The sequence below is a fragment of the Anomalospiza imberbis genome, chromosome 13 (genome assembly GCF_031753505.1).
Source record: "Anomalospiza imberbis isolate Cuckoo-Finch-1a 21T00152 chromosome 13, ASM3175350v1, whole genome shotgun sequence".
NCBI lineage: Eukaryota > Metazoa > Chordata > Aves > Passeriformes > Viduidae > Anomalospiza > Anomalospiza imberbis.
The window spans coordinates 3744156-3769547 of record NC_089693.1 but is presented as its reverse complement, the minus strand read 5'-3'; the positions used below and the strand labels follow the sequence as shown (position 1 = coordinate 3769547).

At 42.3% G+C, this 25392-nt stretch overlaps 1 protein-coding gene across 3 annotated transcripts in view; it reads right to left on the bottom strand.

The window, feature by feature from the left end:
* Nucleotides 1–25392, bottom strand: part of IGF1R (insulin like growth factor 1 receptor) — a 172652-nt gene that overhangs the window by 107927 nt on the left and 39333 nt on the right. The window lies entirely within an intron of this gene.

Below are 25392 nucleotides of genomic sequence, written 5' to 3'. Positions count from 1 at the left end.
TGGAAAACCTGAATCACTGAGCCCCAGAAGCCCAGCTTTGCATGAATGTCTGCCAGCCAGTGACACATCCTGAAATCCAGTCTGAAATCCAGCTCCACCTGAAACCCCTAGCACCCTCAGCAGCCCCTTTGGGATTTCAGGATTTACACGGCACTGCAGGGAACAAGTGCCAGCAGCAGCTCAGTCTCTGTTTTGGTGGGTGATCTGGCAATGTCTGTGACTTCCCCACAGGTTCCACATCTTCCTTTCTTGCTTTCATACCACCTCTCTCCCAGCAAATCTCCCAGAAGGAAAATAAGGTGTGGACAGATTTATTTGCCAAGTTAAGTATCCATGACTTGTTCCACACTCCTAATCCCTGCTCAGAAAACAAACTTCATAAGTGAGAGCGAAATATATGCAAGAACATGAACCAGTGCAAAACACCTCCTATTTTAGATGTTCAGCTCACATTAAACTAATCAAGCTTATTAATCTTTTAAAATTATTTCAGTCACTTCATTTTAAAAGGGCTTTTTGCAGTAAGTCTGGTGAAGTTTTGTTAAAAGTTTTGCCCTACGTAGTCAAAGCTTAACAAAGAGTATTTTCATTATTTTTTAAATTTAATAACAACACTTGCAGAGCTGAGAGGTGCCCCAAGAATGAGACTTCCAGAATGAAGAGAGTGATGCCATTTATATATTTTTTCTTTATTTTGAGGAGTTCTGTAACCACATGTATTGACTAGCCAGTGAGTGCAGTTCTGCAGTGGTTTATTTTCCTGTACCAATTACTAAGAAATTTGAAAGTGAGAACTGAGCTTTACATCACAAGTTCTCACACTCCCACTGAGCAACTACTACAACTGAAAAAACTGAAGAATCCCAGTATTCCAGAACAAGTAGGGGAAGAGAGAGGGGAGAGAAGAAAACGTGAAGACACACAACAAGCTCCTCTGTCCACAGAGTGGCAGAAGCTACACTGAAATCTGTGCCATGAGTCTTAACCTGTGTTACTAAAATTACATCTGACTAGGGAGGAAGATTTGTTTGGAGAGGGGAAAAGTATAAAAAAATTAAATTTTTCTCAAGTTTTCCTCCGGTACTCAGAAAAATATTCAGCATTCCAAGAGATTTTTGACTAATACTTCTAGCTTTATGCCCCCTCTCATCCCAGCAGAACCTGCATTATTTCATGACTGATACAGAGGGATGGATAGAGAGATGCTCCATGGATGGCTGTTTTCACTAACAAGAGCACAAATTTGGATCACTTTCTCAATTTAAAATGATTTCCAGGCTCCCAGGTTACAATTAGGACAAGTCTATTCCATGTTCCCCTATCACCCAGCCAACACTAACTGAATGCAGACTTAGAGACTTCACTCCAGGCAAAAAAGTCACAAAGAGCTTAAGACCTCCAAACATTCAGAGCTGCAGACCAGGTTTCAGCCCTGCCTCTCATTTCCCTGTGTTTCAAAGTGAATCATAACAATCCTCTAAATGCTTAAGAGTTTCCCAAGGCTGTGTTTGTTAAAAATCAGAGCACTGAAAGAACTTTCTAGGGATTTTGTCATGTACTTTGACTACCTCTAAGTTAATAAAAACATTTTGTCGTCAGAAAGACTCCACCAGAAGATTTTTACTGAATCAGAAGGACAAAATGACTGAAAAGGAAAAATTGGCTTTTTAGCCCATGACAAATCATTTGTGGCAAAAGTAGATCACCTTTTTCCGTGTTCTTTGAAAAAGAAGCCTGAATGCATTCTCTGTCACGCCAATCCTACAGGACTGAGTTGAATACAGAAATCATGGCTGGGATTATGGACTGATGCCTACAATGCTCCAGTCATCCTCCTCTACAGATATGACGGGACAGATAACTTTAACCTGGGTGGTACAGGCAGCATAAAAAAGGAGATCAGAAACCCCAACTATCTTTCCTCTTTTCTGGAAATTCTCACCCTCTAGGAAAAACACATGTTTAATCTCCTACTCTTTTACTATCGACAGTCTTCCTACGAGTACATGCAAAGGCCCTGTCTCCCATAGATTTAAACATTACCACGGCATTCTTGTCCCTTACTGCCTCCAGGAAATCTGAGCAATTTGTAGAAAGCATTCCTACAGCTTCCCTCCTCCTCTACTCCAACAAGCTGCCGCAGCACTAGAACCGGTGCAACTCGGCATACACAAAAGATGAATGCTCCCAAGGATATCAAAATCACTTCTCCAAATGCAGTTAAAGGCAAAGGCAGAAGCCACTGCCAGCCCGAGTGCACAGATGAAGGAGGAGCTGCAGGAGCACTCCCAGTCCTGAAGAAGCCTGAGCCAGCTCCGCTCTTCCCATCACTTGGGAGGTTTAGGCAAACTTGACAGACTTTGCCTGGAGGAAGTTAGCACTCCAATTATTCCACCAGCTCTTGAGAGGAGGTGGAGCAACTGCTGGCACAGGAGCAATAGAAAACAGCTGGGAATCAGCAAAGTCTCAACAAGCACAGGATGTAGATGGACAACAGCTAAATTCATTTACTGAAATGACTTAAGCTCTTTTGTAAGCTTTAGCCCTGGCCTCAGATATGCCAGACGATACCCTGGTTACTCAATCTCAGGCATTCCAGCCAAGGGAGAAGCAAAACATCCAATGCCCTCCCCTTCTGCACCTCCTCCCACCCAACCCCCCAAAAACCCCTCTTACAGACTCAAGGCAGGTTTAGGGTTTCTCCAAGGGGGGGTGAGGGGGGAATAAAAGAATAAATAAATAAATAGAGTTGGCAATTCATTCCATACTACTTCCTAAGCAGGACTTATTTAAAAGCCTTTAAAAACCCCATAAGCTAATAAATTATTACATCAGGGAGCAGTAACTCATTATCTTGCTTAGCCAAGTCAGAAGTAGCCGATTCAGGCAGCCGAAATTTCCATTGGTAGTTAACCCTCACTTCCACAGCCTTTGGAGGGAAACAATATCTGAGCCAGACAGCAGGAGCTGCAGAGGTAATCCAAGCTGGGCGTGCAGTCCATCTCAGTGAGAACAAGCTGAGACAACTTGAATTTCCTCCAGCTCAGCTGCAACCTGTCATCCTTTTCACCAACACACCTACTTGACCCCCACAATACAATCATCATTTTAACATGCTGCCCAAAGACTTAAAGTGACAGCTTCATTTGCTGTATGTAACTGATTTTTTATGTGAACAAAATGGTTTAGTGGTTATAAGAGACAACATGACAATAATAATCCCACCTCAGTATGATTTAGAAGCTTCCAATATCAGAGTATTGTTCTGCCTTCCACAGTTCAAACTCCTGAAATGCCCTGTCCAAGGCGACTTGTGCTTGAGAAGTGTTAGAAGAAGATTACTCCTAGATGGTATTCCAGTAACACCTAGATGGTATTCCAGCAGTTTTGCTACACTTATGTCCTACTTCTGTCTGACATGTCTTAACTAAATTTAACCCACTAATCCCAGCACACCTGAGACAGACAGCAGCCACTAACACTATCACTCCTACCTTAAACAGGAATACAAACCACAAAGTAAGATTACACAGATTAAGTGATTGACTCAAGGTCAGAGGAAGTAGATTGTCTGTCCCGAATGTGAGCCCTGGACAAGGTAACCTCCAGCCCCGAGCTTAAGCCGGCAGACCCCTCTGGCTTTCTGCATGCTGCTGCACCAAAGCACATCTCCCTCCCTGTTTCCTCTCCCAGCACTGCCAATCACTGAGTATATTGCTCCTTCATTTCAGCAGGGCAGATTTAGGGGCTGTGGCTGCCTCTGTTCCTGTTCCTTGGGTCAACACGAGCTCTGAGGAAGCATCTCACAGCTGCACATTTGCCCTCAACACTCACCACAGAGCCAAGGCTAGCTCTAACACTGTACAGCCCCACAGTAATTGGCTTTCCACAGCCAGGGAGACTTCATGTCTCCTTCTCAAAGCACATCTTTTAGCCATGCAGCAGCCTGAGGCACCAAACCCTCCTGCCAGGCTCCCTGTTCCAACCAGCAGCCGCCCAGGACTCAAGGAGGGAAACAAGGCAACACTTAACATGGTATGAAGGAGCTCCCTGGCAATTCCACCAAGCAAGCAGATTTAATGAGCTTTTTAAACCATTAGTTAAAAACAGGTATTGGCAACATCTTCCAGCACATCAGCTTGCTGTCCAAAAGGGCAAAGCAAACCCATTTATTTCCAGTGGCATCGAGAAGGAAAGAGCTCACAGTCTGGAGCAGTACTCAGTGTAAAGTGATTGAATCCACAACCAGCACTTCGAGTCACCTTAGAAAAGACAAGAGACCTCCACATCCACCACACGATTTCAACATATTGACCACTGCAAATGAACAGCATCTGGGCATTGTGAGCTGCCCTGTGAGAAGTCTCTGGTAAGGACAGAAATGAGGCATAAGCAATAATTCAAACAGAACAACATCAGACAAGACTGATGACTACTAGCCTGGAACTGCTCAGCCCTCTAAATTGGTAGTCTGTAGGGTGAGAGAGGGTAATTAAAATATAAAAGATTCACTAGATTAATTACCTTGCACACAGTATAAAATTATTTGTGTGCATACTATATGTCTATTTCTTTCTGAATATGAAAAAAGCCCTGCATACATTATCCCCTCCGAACAAACGCCCCCTACACAGAGCATGGGATATCCAAGAACATGAGTGTAAGTCTGTGGAGATCTCTGGATATGTCAAAATTCTTCATACTTAGAAGGTTGCACTGGGCCTACAAAAAGAAAAAGCTGTGCCCTAGAACACATGTCAGGTGAGCCCCATTCCTTAGCTACAGGTGCAATTGGGGACATACTCTGAAGCCCCTATTCAAAGGCAGTACTGAAATATGACAACCACATGGCAAATGAAGCACTTGGATATGCAGGAAAGGCCCTGATGGACAAGATTCATAATGAAATCAGAATTTTAAGAGACCCTTCTTATTTCTGTTTGAACTCACTGGAATGAAGACTTCAAAAAACTTTCACTGAGAGTAGACCACTGTATTCCTAAAGGAAAAGGCTATATATTTTATTCACTACCACCCTTTTCATCTCACCTCTTTTTCATTCTATTTCCCGCCAAAGCATCAAAATCACAGGAAAAATAGGTCTCGAATACTGAGTTCATCAAGTATCTGCACAACATCACCATGCCAGATGCTTTTGATAGTGCTCTCTAGAAGCAATAATTGAAATTACCAAGATTGGTCAAAGTAATAAACCATGGCTCTGAAAGTCACCAGAGATAGAAATATTTTCTCATCTTATTAGTTGTTCCCATTTTGCTTTTCACTGAACACCACAAATATGGCATTTTTTAAAAATCACAGATTTTAGTAGTGTCTCATTTGTAGTTGCCATGGATGCAGTATTTTGTTCTATTCTGCATTAATAGTTTGACTGTTAACTCTCTACTCACGCATCCTAAAAACGTGGAGCTGCTGGAAACCCTGGTCCTTAGGCATAAGGGAAGGTGGGGCCATACAGGATTCAGCACTAATTCTGAAAATTCATGGTTCATCTTCAACAGATTATTGTGGTGCGGACATTCTTAGCACAGAATTTTAAATATGAAGAAGGAATAAACTCCAGTATTAAAAATTCACGGGCATAACACTTTTCCACATACTTTTTATTCAAATCTGCCGGAAGAACCAAAGAAAAAAAATACAAACAGCTTTTCTCTGGCCTGATGCATCTTGGTCCAACAGCTTCCTACTGATTTCTGTAGTTAAACGGTTGACCCTTGCCAGGAATGGGACCCAAAGAGAAAAAAGTCATAGTTTGCCAAGTGAAGCAGAATCCACAAACAAGCATCTCACACTGGCTACAAACTGTTTCCTTAGAGAGATTTAAGAGGAAGAAGGGAAGGAACGCATACTGTAGTAGGGCTGGGTGTTTTCTAAAGTGCATTATTTACAAATCAGAAATTACTGCATAAAAATGTATTACCAAAGAGAGGGAGACACAGAGCTTACTCTCCAAAGCCTGGTATATTTTTCCATTTCATCTCCCCCCAGTTTCACAAACACACTTTGGCCTAATGAAATTAGTTTCCCTAACTTGTGCATTTCCACTGCAGAACACTGTCTACCCAGAGAAGGTTGCCACAGAAATAATGAAACTTCTCAAGATGAAGTCTCTTCTGTGTGCACACACTGTCGAGCTGTACAAGTTCACCAGAAAATAATGTGCATTATTTATTATATGTAACACTAGGAAATCTGTAACACTTACAAAGACCATTATGATGCCATTAAAAAGATTTCATGTTCAGCTTTCTAGGCATTTCGGGCACACAGCCATCTCTACAATAATTATTATATTTATCACTATGTAAACTAACTGTAATGCTTCATTAAGATAGAGAAAAATGGTATCACTGAGGTCCCTGCAAGAGCCAGTAACACTCTCCTCAGTGAGATGGAGGTTTCCTGTCTGCAGCTGCTTGCTGGGATGCTCTGGGAGACTTTATTCTGGTAGGACAATACAGCAACATGTGTTAAGGAGGGTCCTGAGCTACCACGTATGGCCTGCAAAGGCATTTATGGAATAACTGCACATGCTGGACTCTCCTGAAGACCACAATACAGGGGTTTTAACTTGCATGGTGAACTGCTCATACAAAGCTACGTGTCTTTCAAAACCAAAAGTCCTTGAGATGCCTTTTAAGGTCATCCAGGAAGCAAGGGAAGTATCTATCCTCTAAATACATGCTGGATGTCCACACTGTGCTGGGAAGGGAAGACAATGGGTCTGGACCCCAGTGGGTTAAAAATTAAACCAATGGGCATGGAAAGCCAGAGTTCCCAGCTATCTGCTTGACCTAACAGCCTGGCAGGCACAGGCAGCTTTTGTCCTCACACATGCATCTCGTTTGAATCAGAGGGATCCTTCTAACATGGAAAAATACTGACGTGACTTCAACGTAAGCTATAAGCCTTGGAGAGATTTCAAACATGTTTGACACTGATAGGGGACTAATTGTACAAAACTCCAAAGATCCACAGGGACAAAGGGCTGCCGACAAAGCCTCGCTCTCCCTTTTGAGTCTGTGCAACCAGAGCCTTCAAACAGAGACATTCTCCAACAAAAAAACACCACCAACACCACAGTGGTGTGTTCTCCATTTTCCCTCTGCCTCTCCAGAGGATTCTGGTGTAGGCCAGAGAGCAGACTGAGCTCTTTGCTGCTGGATTTCCAAAACCAGTTAACAGTGGGTCTCTTTCATTGTGAGGGATGGGGACAACCACCCAACCCAGCTGCAGGACACCATGGCCTCAGTGCCTGACCTTACAGGATGGACATTTTCCACACTGGTTATACCTGTTCTATTAAATCAATCAACTGAGGGGGAAAAATTGCATTGCCTTTGGAATTTTGTGTGATTAAAAGAAGTGATGAACAAAACTACCAGAGGCAGGTGCCTGAATGACACCAGCAGCAGTTGACTGTGCACTCTGCACTGACTAATACAATTTAAGTCAGCACAGCCACCACAGGACACTGGATATGCTTGAATTTACATTGCTGTTAATAGCAGAGCTGTTTACCAGTCCCACATTCAACCATCAGAAAGGCACAGTCTCAAAAGCCCAAATCTTTTTTACTTTTCTACTTTTTTTAAGGGTTCTTATCTAGAAACTCTTATCCAGCTTCTAAAGCAGGATTCAAACTGCCAGGGAGTCAGCAAGAACTGCAGTAATTTCCATTTATGACCAGCAGAATCTGCTCTCAGAATAAAGTCAATGTAGCAAGATAAGACAGAGTGGCCACCCAGATCCAGATCGACTGGTCACTAAAGCCTTGTCACTACAGATAAGGGTCATTTAGGAAGCACAAGCACACCAGAGAAATAGGGATTTGCAGCATGAGGAATTCCTGAGGAGTGACAGTTTTAAGCTTCTAGAGACAGGAAAAACAGGAGGGGCGATAAGTGCTGCAGTTCTTCTCTGCCACACACAGTAAACAGCATAAACCGGCCCGCATTGATTAAGCTTTTCCAAGCTGCATGGATTATCAGAGAAGGATGGGAAGATGCTTCCTGCCTCAAGTCAACCCCCCTCATTACTGTCAGATGGGAGAAAAGATCAACCTCAGTGCATTTCTTACAGAGAGCATTACATTGCAGAACACAGAGCCTCCACCTCAGCAGATAAAAATCCCAGATTTACCTCTTTTAATTCTGTATGAAAAGACTAAGGACAGGGGGATGTTTCTTTTCCAGAGGAAAGACAAGATAAATCTCAAGCACTTTAGCAAAGAGCTGAAGTACAGCCTCACAAACTGACTCCACAGCCCACTCTCCCTGCTCAGAAGGCACAGACCCAGAGGATCCCAACTACATTTGGGCCTCTCATGTATTTCCTTACTCAAACCCCAAATGGCATTTTACAGTCAAATCCTGTTATTTACTGAGGAATGCAAGACCTAAAGAATACAACCAAGATTCCATCAACGTTCTTGCTTTCAAGGGCAGGATTAGAGCAGCAGCAGCATTATGGGTCTTTCTCCAGCCCCTCCATCAACACTCGGGCATTTGCACAGTGCCTGAGCTGCAGCCCCGCAGCAGCACATGCCACCTGCTGACTGCACTTCTGGACAGGAGAGAAAAGGGCCACTGCAGTGTCAACTACAGGCATGGCAGTCCTGCAAGAAAGCAGTGTTCAGTTCTTATAAATGAGGAGGGGAAAAAAAAACAAACCACAGGCTCAGGTCACAGGTAAAACAGTGCTGAGAGCAGCACACACAACAAGCTTATCATCCACTCCAAGACAGAAAATTCCACGTGTCTCTGCTCTAAATCCTGCTGTCTAGGGAAACTGCAACACCCTATATTCTAAGCAAAGTACTTGATGCCAATACCATATGACAGGGTTTTTCCATCCCTTTATTATAAGTAAAGAAGAAGAATACTGGAAGCTTTAGAAAACTTCACTTATTGCAGTCTAAGTCCCAGGGATGGGGACATGAGAATACACACACACATTACACAGCTCTCCAACCACACTGCTGTCTTCAAGGTAAAAGAATAATCACAGTGACCTGTGTTACTGCAGACCTGCTGCTAACCACAGACACATTTCTTCTAAATGGTTATTATCAAGGCTAAAGTAGCCCCGTGTCTCACAGGGCTTCTGCTATCTCACCATTAATTCACTCCAACACTGAACTTGATGGAGTCCCCTCCCCGCCACCAGATCTCAGCGATGCTGCAGAGCAGGGACATCTCTACCTTTGCAGCAGCACGATCTGAGATGGAAAGGAAGCCCAGAGTAATCAATAATTCATGGAACTATGAGACAAACTACTCCTTTCTCTGTAAAAATGCATGAGTGGGAAAGCAATTTACTTCAATTCTTCATAAAATTACACCAGTGGATTAATTGGGGCGCAGTCTAACCCCTGTAAATCCAGGCTGGGGAAGGAAAGGCAGTGCTGGAGCAGGCAGTACAAGCAGCCTTGGAGCACAGGATGGGCAGCAAGGCTGCTTCCCTGGCTGGCATGTGGCACTGGGCACTGCAGGAGAGCAGCAAAGCCTTGCCAGCATCCTCCACCTTCCCTGCCTGACACACGGGGAGCTCTGTCTACTCCCAGAGCAACGTCCCTTGTCCCTCATGCCTGGAAGGGGGAGTTGGGTGCCAAAGATCCGCTCAGCACCTTGGGCTGTGGTTGTCTGCCTTGGCAGCACTCAAAGGAGCTTCTGAGGCCTGGGTGACTCCAGGGGAGATTACAAGGTTCATGCACAGCAGGGAAAGGCAATGATCAGCACTTGAAGCCAATGAAGGGGAAGAAGCTGCTGCACAAAACAAAGTCACACGTTTCTGAACATGCTATGCCCTCAAAAGCTCCCCAGAGTTCACAGATTCTGGCTTTACTCGTAAGCAAAAATAAGCATTTATCTGAGTGCTCTACCTTCCATCTGCAATGCCAATTCCACTCAATTCCTGATGTAAAATATGCTTCTCCTAACATAAAATACCTGCCACAACTGAGAAAGTCTGGGATTAGTCCCATTTCTCTGATGGGGCTTGCTGATGCTGTCCTCAGAATGCAGGACAAAGGAAATGGAGCTCATAACTCGAGCTTGCATCTACTGCCTTTTCTCTTTTCACAGCAGACATAATACCAAAAACATTAAACCTGGGATAATTCCCACCCACTGGAACAGAATGATTAAGAAGAAATTTTCTCCTTTGTTACTGGTAACCAAAGTTACGACCATCAGTTGTAGAGAGAAAAAAAACCACCCTGCTTAGAACAAAATACAAAAAAATTTCTTATGCATCCTTATCATAAACCCACACAGGTCAATCTCCAGCAGTCCCCAAGGAATCATGCTAATTAAAAAGACACAAACAAAACTAAACCAAAGGAGGACTTTATTTATTCTGATACTATCATAATAAATTTCTTCTCCAGGGTGCACTGATCTTCAAACAAACATTATTCTCCCCACCTCCTCCACTCCTGCCACTCTGAAGTCTTTTGTCAAATATCTTAGCATCCGATAGCCAACACATTTTCATTCAGCAGCAGACATCCACAAATAGTTTGGATTTTTATACATGAGAATTTTCAGGAATTGGAATTTATTTCTTCTCACCAGAAAAATCCAAAGGGAGTGTGAAATAGGGATATCTCTGAAAATCACACACACCTCCCAAGCTAGATGATTAAGTCAGCATTTCTCACAAGCAATTCTTTAAACTTATGCTCATGACATAGGCAAAAAAAGGTATTTTTTACTTTAGCAAAATAGAAGATATTTCTTTGCAAGATTAAGAAAAAAAAATCAGACATAGGAAAACATGGTAATTATGTAAAAAAAAAATTAAAACCCTGAAGAACTTCAGGCATGATCCTCAGGCACTGGCACAGAGAAGATCTCTCAGAAGGTCCCTCACTTGGAGCCTTCTCATAGCTACCAGCACAGATAAACCTGCTGTAAAACCCATCTTCCCACATCTCACCCTAAAACCAGTGAATCCCAGGCTCGGGCTGGTATCACACACAACAGAGTTCCAAGCAAAGTGCTGCCAGGAAAGCTCCCCATGGCCCCAGATAGTATCACTTTAAACCCTGTCCACTTGGAGCCCCTGATTACTGTGTTATTCCAGATCACAGACTGAAAAGGCCTCTAAAATAACCAGGACCAGTTCCACAAGAGCTTTGCAGATTACAACCCAGACCTAAAAACACGTCTGATAACATACAGGAAGCAGATGTAGTATCTGCCATATTAGGAACCAAGGCATCCCACTGCTAGATCCCTCACTAAAGTAGATCGACCATGCTAGAGGAGTTTTCTGAAGTGAAGGGGGGGAAAAACCAAACAAAAGAAAAGTGGTTTCACTTCATTTCCTAACACTTCTAAATCACAGTCTGAAAAACAAAAAATGAAAACAAAAATAACCACAACAACCCATGTACCAACTTTGCCCCTAACCCCACATCATACGTGGATCCATTGTTCCCAAAACACTGATGGCTCAGCTGAGATCCTCACTTCTCCACACTCAGCTCTCCATCATGATACTCCAGCAGAAACAAAGTCCCAAGAAGGCAGAAGACCGACCCCAGGCACTCTCAGTTGTCTCAACCAGATGCACAGTCAAGACCAAAATCCCCAGGCCCATGAGGTGCACTCCACCCTCTTCCCCACACCCAAGTTTTTGCTGTCCTGAGGAGAAGCCTGAAATTAAGATCCACATTCAGAAGGAGACTGAGCCTTCTGGCAAACTTCACACATGAAAAGCAGGATGTGCTCATTCCTTAGCAACTGCATGTTCATTGCTATCCATGTGGAAGATACACGGGGCTTTGCTTTTTGCTAGAATTGAAAAAAGGAATGGTTTTGCTTCCGAAACATTCCAGTTTTTACCTGCCAAAAGCAAGTTCCAGAGACCTGTGTTGTTTCTATGACACTGCTGGGACTAGAAGATGGCTCAGTACGTGTTTTTCTAGGCAGTGGAAGACACGTGAGAAAGAGGCCACCGAGGGAAGGTGACAGGAGACAATAGACAGACAACTCGTGAACTGGCACATCCCATCAGGTGCATGACATGCACTTGTACCAAAGGTCTCCCTGAGAGCCACGTGGATCCCTGGCAGCCCCTGGATGTCTCTAAAAGGTACGGATGACATTCTGTCCCCACGTGACATCCCACCTTTGCAACTGAGCCCCACCAAGCACCCAGGAGGACAGAATCTGCAGAACTCCACTTTGAGAGCCTCCAGAATTCACCACTTCTCCCTCCTGCTGCATGGCAGATGCTCCCCAAGCTATTCCACTAAAATACTTCAGTATTAAATGGATGGATATTTTTTTAGCTATTATTATTGTTGAAAATTAGGCCTGATTGGTTACTTGACCAAAAAAAAAGCTGTTTTGTTAACACAATACTTAGAACTCAAAAAGACCCCAAACACCCACAAAACACATTCCTGCACTGCAAGGTTGGGATACAGCTGAAAATGGTTCCCATGTCTCTTTGCAAAGCTTATTACAACTGGGATTTAATATAAAACCTGGCTTAAAGTGCCCCAGTCGCCCCAAGGACTAGGGCAGCACCTTCCTTGTGTCACTGCAAGTATTTGCAGGGCTGTACAGTGTTTTGGACCAGGAAACTTGATCCAAGTTAAAAATACAGTTTATTTTCTGGGACCAAGTTATTTTTAACCAGATGGGAGTTCTCTGCTCCCAGTCACTGCTCGAGTCCATAAACAATTGTACCAGCACAGAGGTTGCTACAGGGCAAGGAAGCATTTAAGCCAGCCATGCTACTAGGAGGGGGAAATAATAAAAAAAAAAAAAATAGAAAAAGAAAAGCACAGCTGTGCTTGGGATTGATGACTGGCATCTTCAAGGTATTTTTCCTTTAATACCTATGTAATACCAATTTCATTGCCACTACAGCAATCCTTACATTCCCAGATCCTTCTAAAGAGCCATCCAGAGTTCCCCCAACCCTACAACCCTCTGAACATCCACTCCTCTCCCATCATCAGTCTTCCACTGCCTAGAAAAACACATACTGAGCCGTATTCTAGTCCCAGCAGTGTCATAGAAACAACCTGTGGCTCTTTTTAAGGTGAGATTCCTAGAATTCAAACTAGGACCCAAGGGGGAAAAACACAACCAAAAAACTCCCCCAAAAGTTCCAACACACACAGAAAAAAACCCCACCCACTCATCAAGACTTATTTCTGACTCCACAGGTTTTCGTTTACCCACCACCTCAAGGTTTTCTTCACAGTGGTAACAGCTGAAGGATTTTTTGTGTCAGCCTCACTCTGCACAACAGATGGGAAACCCATCCCAGCCCCACGCTGGGAAGCACCAGCTCATGTCCTCCTGCCCAGCTATGGAGAGGAAAATCAGCTTCAGCAAGGAGGTACTGATACAAGTATGGCCTTTACTTGACACCAAAGTAATCAGCCACGGGCCTGAAGTATTTTCAGTTTCAAACCTAGACCTAGTGGAGAAATATGTCAGCAAGAGTGTAAATCACCACTCAGTGCCTCCAATCAACCTTTTTCATAGAGATTATTTTGTATTAAAGGAAATAAGGGCCATTTTTTTGCAGGTGCTGGTGTTGAGCATACAAGGAAAACGTATTTTCCCTCTTCATTTGATACTTATAAATAAGACTGGATCATGGATCTCCAAATAGAAACATAACACTACACATCTTCACTCTTACAAACCCCAAGTGCTTCGTCTTACTTTTTTAATATTTCTAATCTTGTGCCTCACTGCACTGGTACTTACAGAGTAGATTTGTGTGCAGCAAGAGAGGCTTGCAGCTTTCAGTAATTCAGCATGTTACAGCTAAAGATAATTCCCAGATGAAGTTTTCTTACTTCCAACACAATCCCAAAAATCCACATTCAATGCTGACTTACGTAGGTGTGGTCACAGACAGCAGCTGAACACACGCAGCTGCTGGAGCACCATTCCCTGTGATTACCCTGCAACCAGGCACAAAATTAAGGAATTTATCTTGTGGTGGGTGTGGCAAAATTGAAAAAACAATGGTGACGGTTTGTTTTTTTTTTTTTTATATAATATTGCTCCCAAATACAAGGATGAAATTTATTTGTGCATTTAAAGAACAAGAAATGTTAAAGGCACTGATGGGTAGATGAATTAGAAAAATTAATGTGGATTAGAGCTGAAACAACAAAAGACGTTTTTAGCTCAGTTAATGCTTTTATGGTTACTTCAAAAAATTGCCAGTTTAAGTGTGACTAATTTGCAAAATATTTAATTGTCTGAAAAAATGTATTGGTTTTGTGCAAATATGAAATCCAAATACTTCACACAGCTACTTAAATGCATGCAAGCATGGCTAGTTTTTCTTCCTTTTACTTGCTTGATTTGCAATTACTTTTTTAAATTAAAAAAAATACCAACTTCATAGATTTAACATCAAGCATTTCAGGGCTTCAGATCAGGCAAAATGCAAAGGTAATCTCTTGCAGAATTTTAACAAGATCCTAACATAAAAGCACACTCCAACATTAAATCATTGAGTATTATGTGATGTGGATAATACTTTTTTAAAATGCAAAACTGTCTTGTCTCAGAGCATCATCCTGCAGCACAGGGCTCAAATACTTAATAAAAAGATTGTCCAATCTAAATAATGCTGATTAAGTGGGTTTTATTTCAAAACAACCCACCATGCTTTGCAATCTGTATCCTGTTTTCACTCACTTCTTGGAAGCAGCTGCTCTCTAAGTGATTAATAGTGCATCACACTTAAGTCCACAAAGCCACGATGACAATATCAAATTGAAAAGCAAAGAAAACACCAAATAGTTGTGTACTCTGAACTACCGACACATCTCCCATAATTCTGGAGAAAAAGTACCTTTGCTAAGCGCTGATTCAAGCGGTGAAGATCTGCACTGAACTCTGTAAAACCACTGTTTGGAACACAACAATACCTCCAGTATTTAACTGCAGCATCAGTAATTAAAAACAGAATCCTAATGCCAATCAGTCAAGCTCTTCCAAGGCTTAAGTTTTCTTTGAAGTTCTCCCTTCCAGGACTGAGCAGTCCTGACCCTCCTGTGTGTACCAGGCCTGACAAGGCAGCAGCCCAGGTTAGCCTGCAGGACAATAACACAAACAAGTCCACAGTGCATCTAAAATGGGTCTCTAAAAATGCAGAAACTTGGTAGATCAGCACACTGGTACCTATGAGTTTTGGAATGCTTTGCATATTTTTCAAGGTCTACTATTTTTGGCAGGGAGATGAGGGGAATTTAATAGTCTTACATACAACTCTGCAAGTGTTGCCTAAAGAAGTTCACTACTTTCACGTTACTGGTGCATGAAAATGGTAACACCACCTACTTTAGAGCAGGGAGGGACAACTGAAATAGTAATTTCTTCCTCACTACCTGAAGTCTTCCTTTCATGTAAGTCTCATCAGAAAACCAAAACAAGCCGAAAATAATGAATAAATTCACATAACTGCCAGTAACTCTCAAATTGGCCCAGTTTCACTACAACTTGACTGCTTTCAACAACCAGCCACCTCCAACCCCTCTTTTCTCCCTTGGGCATTTCCAGAAGAATCTTCAATGTAAAACAGGGACATGGAAGATTACTAAGTAAAATGTTGCAGGTCACAGTTCAATACTGTCCAGCCCTAGACTTTGGCAGAGCAGGGTAGACAAAGAGCTTAGTCTGTGTGAGCCAAGCAAAAAACACCAAGCTACAACCCAGGAACAGAGACCCTGACTCCTCATCCACAGCAAGCTGTTTGCCATCTATGAGCTACAAAAAATCCCATTGTTACTCTGCTTGCTTGGGTTCACTGGATAAAAGCACATTGATAAAAACGCTGCTGGCTGAACTCCTGTGCGGCACAGCTTCCGCGCCGAGCTGGAGAACGATGCTCAGACAGAGGATTAGGAGCCACACAAAAGCCATGTGCTCTCCAGCCATACACCCCAGCTACAGGGAATCCAAACAGAGCACAGAGAGCACTGACAGTGCTCCAGTCAGCTCCCAGGGACAAGGGCCTCTAAAAACAACCATTTGGAATTGTAACGAGGGCTTAGGGAAACACGTTTGCTTCTACAACTCTAACCTGACCAAGTCAATGCTTCTCAGTCAATGCAGTTCACAGGGATGACTCCCTGGAGGATTTTTTTAAAAGCTTGAGCTTCTTCAGAATTCAAGTTTGCTGCATCATTCTTCTAGCTGCAACAAATTAAATGCTCACTATCCATCCACACTCCAGTAAATCCCCAACTCCAACAGGTGGATAAAAGAGTCAGAAAAACAAACCTATGCCACCATCTCATGTTAGTCCGTGGACTGTGGTTACACATAAAACAGATGCACAAAGGGGTTTTCTTTAAGTTTAAAAATCCACAGGCATAGGAAGTTCCTGGAGGGAACGGCCACTGAACGTCATGTCCTTGCCACTGCCACTAAGCCGGCGAGGCACAAGTTCCTCACTGCATTACCAGACAGGCAGCACGTGATCCTCCTGCTCCCACCCTCTTGGGCACTGCATCTGACCAAGCCATTCAAGTGTCCTGCATCTCATCTTCCCCACACATGAGCACATCTTGCCCCCTGTCCCTCCAACAGCCTTATCCCACAGGCAAAGCTGCTGAGGATCAGGATGTTCTCCCTCATGTGCAGATCTAAGCCTCTCTCCCTCGAGCTGACTTGACCTTCACCTTTCCAAGCCATGTCTCACCTTCTGAGAAAGGATCCTCCAGGAAGAGCTTTTGGCTCATTCACAGAAATTGACATAAACTTCTGTCTTTCCAACATTCTCCTACCACAACATTTAAATTTCTGTATTTGTTCCCACAAACCTGTTATTCCTGAGAGAAACTGTTCCATTTAAAACAAACAAAATCTCCTCTTCATAAAGTTTCTGCTTGCTACAGGTTTATTTTATTACAGGAAAACCTTTCCAATTTCTTTTATGGCCCAAAAAACAGTCATGCTCCTAGAAGGCTCAGAAGAACATTCCAGGTGACTTGAGCTGACTATAAGAAGACACATCAGTGTTGTTTTGCTCCTTGAAAATGAAAATAAATCTTCACCAAAACCTTATACGTAATATATTGCTGAGTGATACCTGGACCAGCTAATCTGACCAGAGCTGTCATTTCACGTGAAGTGATGCTTTTTTTGTGCAGTCTGGAGTGGCCTCAAGAGAGGCCAGATCAGCCAGCCAGGCAGGACTGTGCCATGGCTGACATGTTTATCAATCAACAAAACAAAGTCACTCCTCCTTTCTGCAGGCTACCCACTAACTACCACTTACACACACACTTAAGTACAGAATTGACCTATTTTCCTAGGCCAAATTTACATTATTGCTTTGTAACTGAACTTGGCTGCAGAAAGATGCTAAAAGGAGACAAACAGTTTTTACACCCCTGTAAACAGAAGTCAAAAAAAAAACCCATGAGACATTTCAACTACAAATTCAAAAAAAGAGGGTTCATTTACATGGGTTTTCAGGCTGTCATGGCAGATGTTATTTTTGAAATGACTGTTCTCCCTCACGAGGAGGAAAAGCAGTGTCAGGATGCACACACATTGCAGGCTTCTCAGCAAGTATCAGCACAGCAGTTCATGTTCCCAAAGACATACCTGCACCAGCATTTCAGCAGATAATGGATTTCACCTTCCCATTCACCTTGACTACACAATTCTAGATTCACAGTGCTTACATGCTTTTATGCCTAACTAAACTCAGCTTGGAGAAGAGGGTTTGAAATTTGTCTTGTTCTTAATGCAGATACAGTTAAGTAAAACAGGTAAGCTCCTAATAGAACTGAATCATTAACAAATTATAAAATAAAGTATTTCATTTATTTTCAATCTTTTAAAAGAGCTAGAGTTTAAGTGATTTATGCAAGCTGCTAACAGGTAACATTAGCTTCTCTCACTGAGATGCATTTTAAAACACTTAAAAATCAGAACTCATATAGTTAATTCTCATTAGCTACTTCTCAATCAGTAGTGACAGAACAATTAATATGATAACAACCAAGATAATCAGAATAATATTATCTAGACAGAATGTGTGTTCCCTTACTTAAGAAAAAACTTATTGCATTTTGTTCTTGCCTTACATATATGAGTAGAGACATTAAAGAGGGAGTTAAAAATTAACAGAGAAGGAGGTATTCCTTCTTGGGTACTTCTTCCTCTACAACACCTCAATTCCCTAGGCAGCAAGCTGGAAGAAAAATCTGTAAGCTGTCCTGTTGGGTATTTATACTCAAGTGATGAATTTAAATGTGTTTTGCTTTATGTGCTTCACATGTGCTTCCAAAACAACTCCAGCATACCCACCCAAACAGATTTCTTTTCCAGAAGCAGCAAGCTGAAATATGTAATATATAGTCCTATACATCACTGGTCCAGGGAAATACAAGAAAAGAGGGTTACATAGTAACAAAAAGTACATTTAACAACAAGATTTTCATTTATTCTTACATTGCAGATAGCAGGTACCTGCAGCCACTGACAAACACTGGTGCACCACAATACTCATGTTAAATAACATTATCCTCCTTAGGGGGCAGATGAGACATTGCAACTTAAGTGACTGTCCCATAAACCAAGCTCAATCTCACACCTTAAATTCAAAACCCATTTTAAAGAGCTGCCCATGCAGAGATGTAACACAGGGAGAGAAACACACAAAGCATCAGGTAAAGTCCTTCAAAATGTCAGAGATTATAAAGATTTAAAAATACTGGAAAAGAGAACAAAAAATCCGTTTAAGGATGTTTCAATGTATTTTACAAAGAGAACAATAGTAATAAATTACCTTACTTCTCTTACTAGGGTTAGTCAGGACAATTTTAAACCCATAACCACAAATTTCTTTATACAGGAAACATTCAACTGACACGTTTCCCATCGTTATCAACAGTGTTTAGCATGTAAATTGACAAAGTCACAAAATGTCTACAAACATTTTTAAACTGTTTGGAACACAGTAAATAATCCAATGCTTTTTCTCTTTGTCCACAGGAAAAGGAGAATGAATACAGGGCATAAGAAGCACTGCTCAGCATCTTCCTAAAGCTAATATATTTAATATATGTCAAATATGCTGGGAGAAATGGCTTCGTCTTGCAGAAAAGTATCTTAAAAAAAAAAAAAAAGAACAAACCCAAATTAAACAGCCCAATAAAAATACAGCGAGGCAAGACATTAATCATTTATCTGTTGATATTTTAATAATACAATCTAATGATTGAGCTTTTGAAAAATACAAGATAAAACTAAGTTATTCTTTCAAGAAAGATACGTAAGTTTTCTTTCACAAGCTTCACAATCAGCTGCTCCAGCTTTCTACAATTTTGTTTTAGATGCTAAAAGCAGGCAGCATTATCTTCCCCCTTCTGAAATCCAAACTTTCCAAATGGAGCATGACAAAAGCTGAAGTCCTGAGTTAACTTCCACAGCAAGCTACAGGCATGCAGGGGAATCTGGTGTGCCAGAGCAGTTCTCAGCAACACTGTTATCAGAGAAATGCTGACATCCAGCATTTAATCTACCAGCAAAACTGGAGTCTGCATTCTCTCTCACCAGAGCCTCCAAAGCTCATTTGCAGCACAAACTGATCCATGCTTTAACAAGACATATTAGAAAGTAGTTAAATTTATTTTCTGGTTGATTTTTGGATTCAAATAAAACATGTCCCTAGGCTATAACCAGCAAGAAATTCTTCACTTACAATTAAATTACTGGTTACTTTTCTGCACTCCTTGTTGGGGTTAAATGAAGAAAAAAAAAAACAAAAAAAAAAAAACAACAAACAAAGTGCCTGGGGTTCCACAAGGCCTTTCTCTTACCATAAAACAATCAAAGCTCCATGGCCATTTTCCCACCAAACAATAAAAGTTATAAACACTATTCAGACATTCCCAAACTGATGGATTAACAAAAGAGGATGAAGGGTGTGGGGGGTAAAATGAGGTCTGACAACAGCAAACCCTGGGGAACACACAGGACTGTGGAGATTCCACCAGCCCAATTAGAGCCACGTGACCCATCTGGGGTGGAACTGCTCTGGAAAAAAAAAAATCTCAAAAAAAGCCCAGAAAATCTGAGGGGATTCACGCACTGGAAGAGACACAGCAACAGCCTGGCACTTCCACCTCCTTTTTGTGCATGGAGCACGAGACAGACACAGCCCGGGTGCTGCTCTGTCCCCAGGCAGGCTGATTGTCCAGGAAAGGACACTGCCCTTGCTGGGACACACCTGCAGCACCTTTCCCATCTCCCTCTGCTTCCAGGGCAGCTCAGCCACATGCAGATGCTGGGTTTGGAGCTTCTGCCACAAAGCACAGTGAAATCACAAGGAGTGCCCACCACTGGCTCCAAAAAGAGGGGCATGGAACCCAATTCCACAGCTAAGCTGGGGAATTTTTTTCTAGCTATCTACTGAAATAGCTGCAATAATCAAAGGCTCTCTAACATCTAGGATTTAAAAAAGGAAAAAAAAAACAATGGAAAGACCCAGTGAAACTGCTGTCAAAGCCAACTAGAAGATTAATTATAAGGTGCTTGCTTAAATAAATAAATCCAGTGTAATTGCAGAATCTAGAAATTACTACTATGGATTATAAAAGCCACTTCTGGTTGGCCTGCTCTAAACCAACCAATTTAAAAACCCATCAGATATATGAATGGCATAAAAGCCTGGGTATAAACAGCCATGTCAAGTGCATTGTCTGTCTTCAAGTAAATTATATTAATGAACCAAAATTGTTTGGTTGTTTTTCACACCGTGAGACAATGTTTACACTTGGCAAAATCCTCTGCCCTAGATTTTCAAATAGGACTACTGGTTTCAAGCACCTCACATTTGATTTGTCAGACCACCCACCAGAGAGCTGTGGACCAGAACACTTCTTAAGAGAAATAAAATCTGTTAGTCAATCAGGGTATGTCACCAACAAACCAAATTTCACCTTTTTTTCTTTTTCATTCACAGAAAATGAAAAACGCATTGATAACGCATGCCAATCGTTAAAATGAGAATCCAAATATTATGTTAGCGTATGAAGCCTCTGCTTCATACGAAAAAAACACACTGATGACATAAGGAGCAGGGAGCAAGATAAGAAATCAGTGGCAAGACTGCAGCAGTTCTGCCAGTGACAGAAAGCTGATATATACAAAAATCCTTTCTATAAATTGGAGGATGCTTTATTTTATCCATCTTGCCTTAGGATGGAGAGTGATGCATTCACAGAGAAACACCCAGCATTAATTTAGAAGCTCTGGTTTGCAAGCCCATTCTGGCAGAATGTCCAGAGAGTAAGAATATGAGATGCTTCCTTAATTAAAGTTCACTTGATGAGGACAGGCCTCTAAAGCACACCCCAGTCTAGGCTTTACCTGAAGGCTGCTACCTGCGCCACTGTGTCTCAAGCTAGCAAAGAGTTTCTCCACCCAAGGCACAGCCCAGAGTAGCAGAAATAAAAGATGTAAGAAATCAAGCAGCCCTCTATACTCCACGCTACAAAGCAAACCATCTGGCCTAGAATATTCTTCTCTGCAATTACTATTTTCTTGCCTAGTCCTACACAATAGGTAGTGAGGAAACAGACTAAAGCACATCAAGAGAAGCCTTCCAAAGGAAACGCACTTAGAACAGACCCTCAGGAATACTTTCCTCACCTGGAGACAAGACTACTACAGATGTAAGAGTCATTCAAGTACAGATAATGATTTATCTGGAAGACGTTTTGAGAAGCAATTCCCTTGTATAATTAAGGCAGCTTGGCTCAGGGAGCAGGGAGGCAAAGGCAAACAAACAAGTTTGCAATCAGAGTGTAACTTGTATCCATGTTTGTGCTCAGAAGAGAAGGGCTTGCTAAACCAGAGTTCCTGGTCCCTGTTTAACTGGTTCATCACTTGCCGCTGGCTGTCCCTTCAGCTCTCACATCTGCAGCAGCACAAACACTGTGTTTTTATTATTTCTGCTAATCTTATTTTCCATGTATTACATACAACACTAAGTGTTTATTACTTCAGCATGTGGGTAGGTTAAACCACACCTGCTTCACAAGAATGGAAAAAGAAATTACTAGCACAACAAAGCACTTACCAAGTAAATTAAAAGAGAGTTGAATACCTCCTTCACCTAATTCTACTTAGGAACACATTACTATAATCACATTTCTAGACTCTTCCTCTGTTGGCACTGCAGTTCCTACACTTCAGCTATCATATCCTAGAAAGTTCCTGTTTCCAGACTGTCTTTCCTACAGTACAATCAGCCTTCTGTACCTGCAACCCCATGTAATCAGCTCAAGGTCTCCCTCCAGATACTTCAAATGCTCCATGGAAATGGCTCAAGCTACCCAAGAGATCACATCTCACTGCAGGGAGTGCAGCCTCCCACAGCAGCAGCATTTCACCAGATAGTCACTGAGAAGCAAAAAAACCTACCAAAACTTAAAAGCACAGAAAGCTAAACCTTCATGTAAACTGACTCCAGAAAGCAAAATGACCAAAGACCTTACAGTTTCCAAACTAAGGTACAAACATATTCCCAAACATATTCCAGCTCTCTCACAATTAATTTTGCATCCACAAGACACACCCACTCACCCACACAAAGCAAAACAAGCCCAGCACAAACCCTATAAATTTAATCAAGGAAGGAAGAGTAAGCATGAGATGTTTATTTCTATTTTTAAATACTTGGGAGGTGCCCCAATACTCTCTGCCTAGATAGATAACTAAGTAGGTGCTCCAGAACTGTGAGATCCAGTGCCCGATCTGGCACGAGCAGGCACATCCAAGCAGCAAAACATGAGAGAAGCTCAAAAGGCGATTAAGAAAGCTATTAAGAAAGGCTTTTGAAATAATTGTTTCCTCTAAGCCAGGATAGACACTAACTCAGGGTGTAACTGCAGAGAAGAAAAAAATACATATATACATACACATCTACACGTCTGTATTCAAGCACACCAAAATGCTCTAAGCAGACTATGGTTTATAAAGAACAAGACAGTCTCCTCCTTGTTCCCACAGTTTGTTTCTGCCTCAAGCAAAGTTGGTTGCCACTCTGGTTGCTCTCTCCCTCACCCAAATGGTTTGCATAGCAGATATGCTGAACAATCAAGTTTGAACCAGGCCCTAATCCTGCTGACTTTTCTCGCAAAACTGCTGGAAAGGAATTCTTCCTGGCAGCTGCAGTGCCTCTGCTCATTAGTTTACCAAGCAGCAGCAGAATGAACTGGACAGGCACATCATTTCTGTGCTGCTGCAGAGAACAGAGATAAGGGCCAGGCAGGCAAAGGGAAGGCTCCCAGTTTCCCAAACACATAATGGGAAGGAGAACAGAAAAGCAGAGGTTTGAGAAGAAAGACAGCTTGCAAGTACCCAGGCAAGTTACTGCCACACTTGCTGCTGTTGTGGGAACCTCCTTTCCCTTTGCTGTAAGATTTTGGGGTGGGGATGTCATCCTTTTAGGGTTTTTTTTTTTAACTTCTTCTTTAGGGCATTGTGTTTAACCAGGCATGGCACAGTTATTTGCACCAATTCCAGTGTCTCCTGGATACTAGAAGAATGAGGAGGATAACATTGCAAAATAGCTGTCCACTTGCTCATGACATTCTTTGTCCAGGCAGCACCCTCACATACAGGTCAGATCATGCAGCCCACTCAGCAGGTACAGAAAAGCAAATGTTTTTGCTTCTTGCTATGCAACTTCCTTGAGGTAACCCCATTATAGCAGACTTAATGTAAACAGAGCTTTGCACCATTTATGGTGACAGGTGGGCCCTGTGTTGTTGAACAACATTTCCTCCTCCTCCCTCATCCCAGGCCAGCTACCATTTCAATAAATATTTAATAAGTAGACAAGAAAACCAAGAAAGCTTCACAGCTTGATGTTTTCAGGTACTACACACGTGATGTTGAATTTATCAACTGGAAAGCATACACTTGGACACTGTATCCAGAATCCAGAGCATGAACAGCACAGGAGAGGTACAGCACATTGAAGTGAGTACCATTAAAACAGTGCCATGAGTAAAACAGCAATGCTGGTTCACAGAAAATGTTCCTTTTAGACCAGGCAAGAAGCTAGAGCTGGGACCTATGATCACCACAGACTTCAGGGACCTCCAACTGTCACCAGGGACATGCTGAAAGATTTCCACAGCATTCTCCACTTCAAAAATGCCCTCTCACTCCTTCATACCTTTTCTCCTGAAAAGATCATCTGACAGGTGCAGATAACTCTAATCATTCAGAGTAGCATCATAAGGGTAGAAAATAAGAATTTTTTTGCCTAGGAAGACTGATTTTTTTCATCGTTAAGATGCGTTCCAATTACTTATATTCTCCTGTAAACCACTTGATCCTAAAGCAGCCCTTGAATTTAAGATCTCTCTACAGCTGGTTTGCTGGAAGCAGTATTTGTTTTCCCTGCCACCACTCTCTTCATCTCCTGGTGCAAGGTATTACTGATTATTCTAATTTCTTTTCTACAGAAGAGAAATGGATGCACACAGACAAATAACTGCAGTGAGCAGGAAGAGGAAGAAGGCTTCATCTCTGAATTAGGGATTTGCATACTGGTTTTATCTGTAACACCCACTGCAGTACTTTATCCCAGACTCTCAGATCACAAAAGACAGAGCAGACAGTGACTCACTGCAATTTCGGTTCTGCATGTAGCACTTCACATGGACCAGTCAATTCTGATTCTGCCAAACAGCCTTCACAGGCACTCAAAGTAAACCAGTTTCTCCAAGGAAGAGTTCCTATTCATGTGCTGCCTTCACGAGGAAAGCTCCAGAGATGGAAGGGAATTTAGTCAATGTTTCCCCTTTGTGCTGTAATGATTTAAGATTCAATTAATACAACACAGGGAGGCACTAATTCCGAAACACCTGCCCTCGTGATAACTGGATTAAGACCTCCAAACTTGCTGCACTCCTACCAGTGCCAGCCTGCCAAATGACAGCAGTTGTCAATATCGACCAACTGGAGGCTGGGTTTTCCACTAAATCCTAGGACACTCTTTAAAGAGGATTCCCCACAAAATGGGAAGGGGAAAAAAATAGAAAAAACACCCCACTTGACAGCTCTGAATTTGTTTAGCCAGAAGTCACAGCTCCTCCCCTGCACGCTTTGAAGGCTGGAGACTGGAAACACTCCTATCAGATCCTTTCAAATCCCTCAAAGGGAAGAGATAAAACCAATAAAGGGGATAGGGCACCCTCAGAGACAGAGCTACTCCCTCACTGATCAATACACTCTGGGCTCTAGAGAGAACAGCTTCAACAAAGATTTTGGGGCAAAAGGCTGCCAGGGTGGGGAAGAGCAGAGCAGCTGGTTGCACTGGGAGAAGAGCCAACAGGTT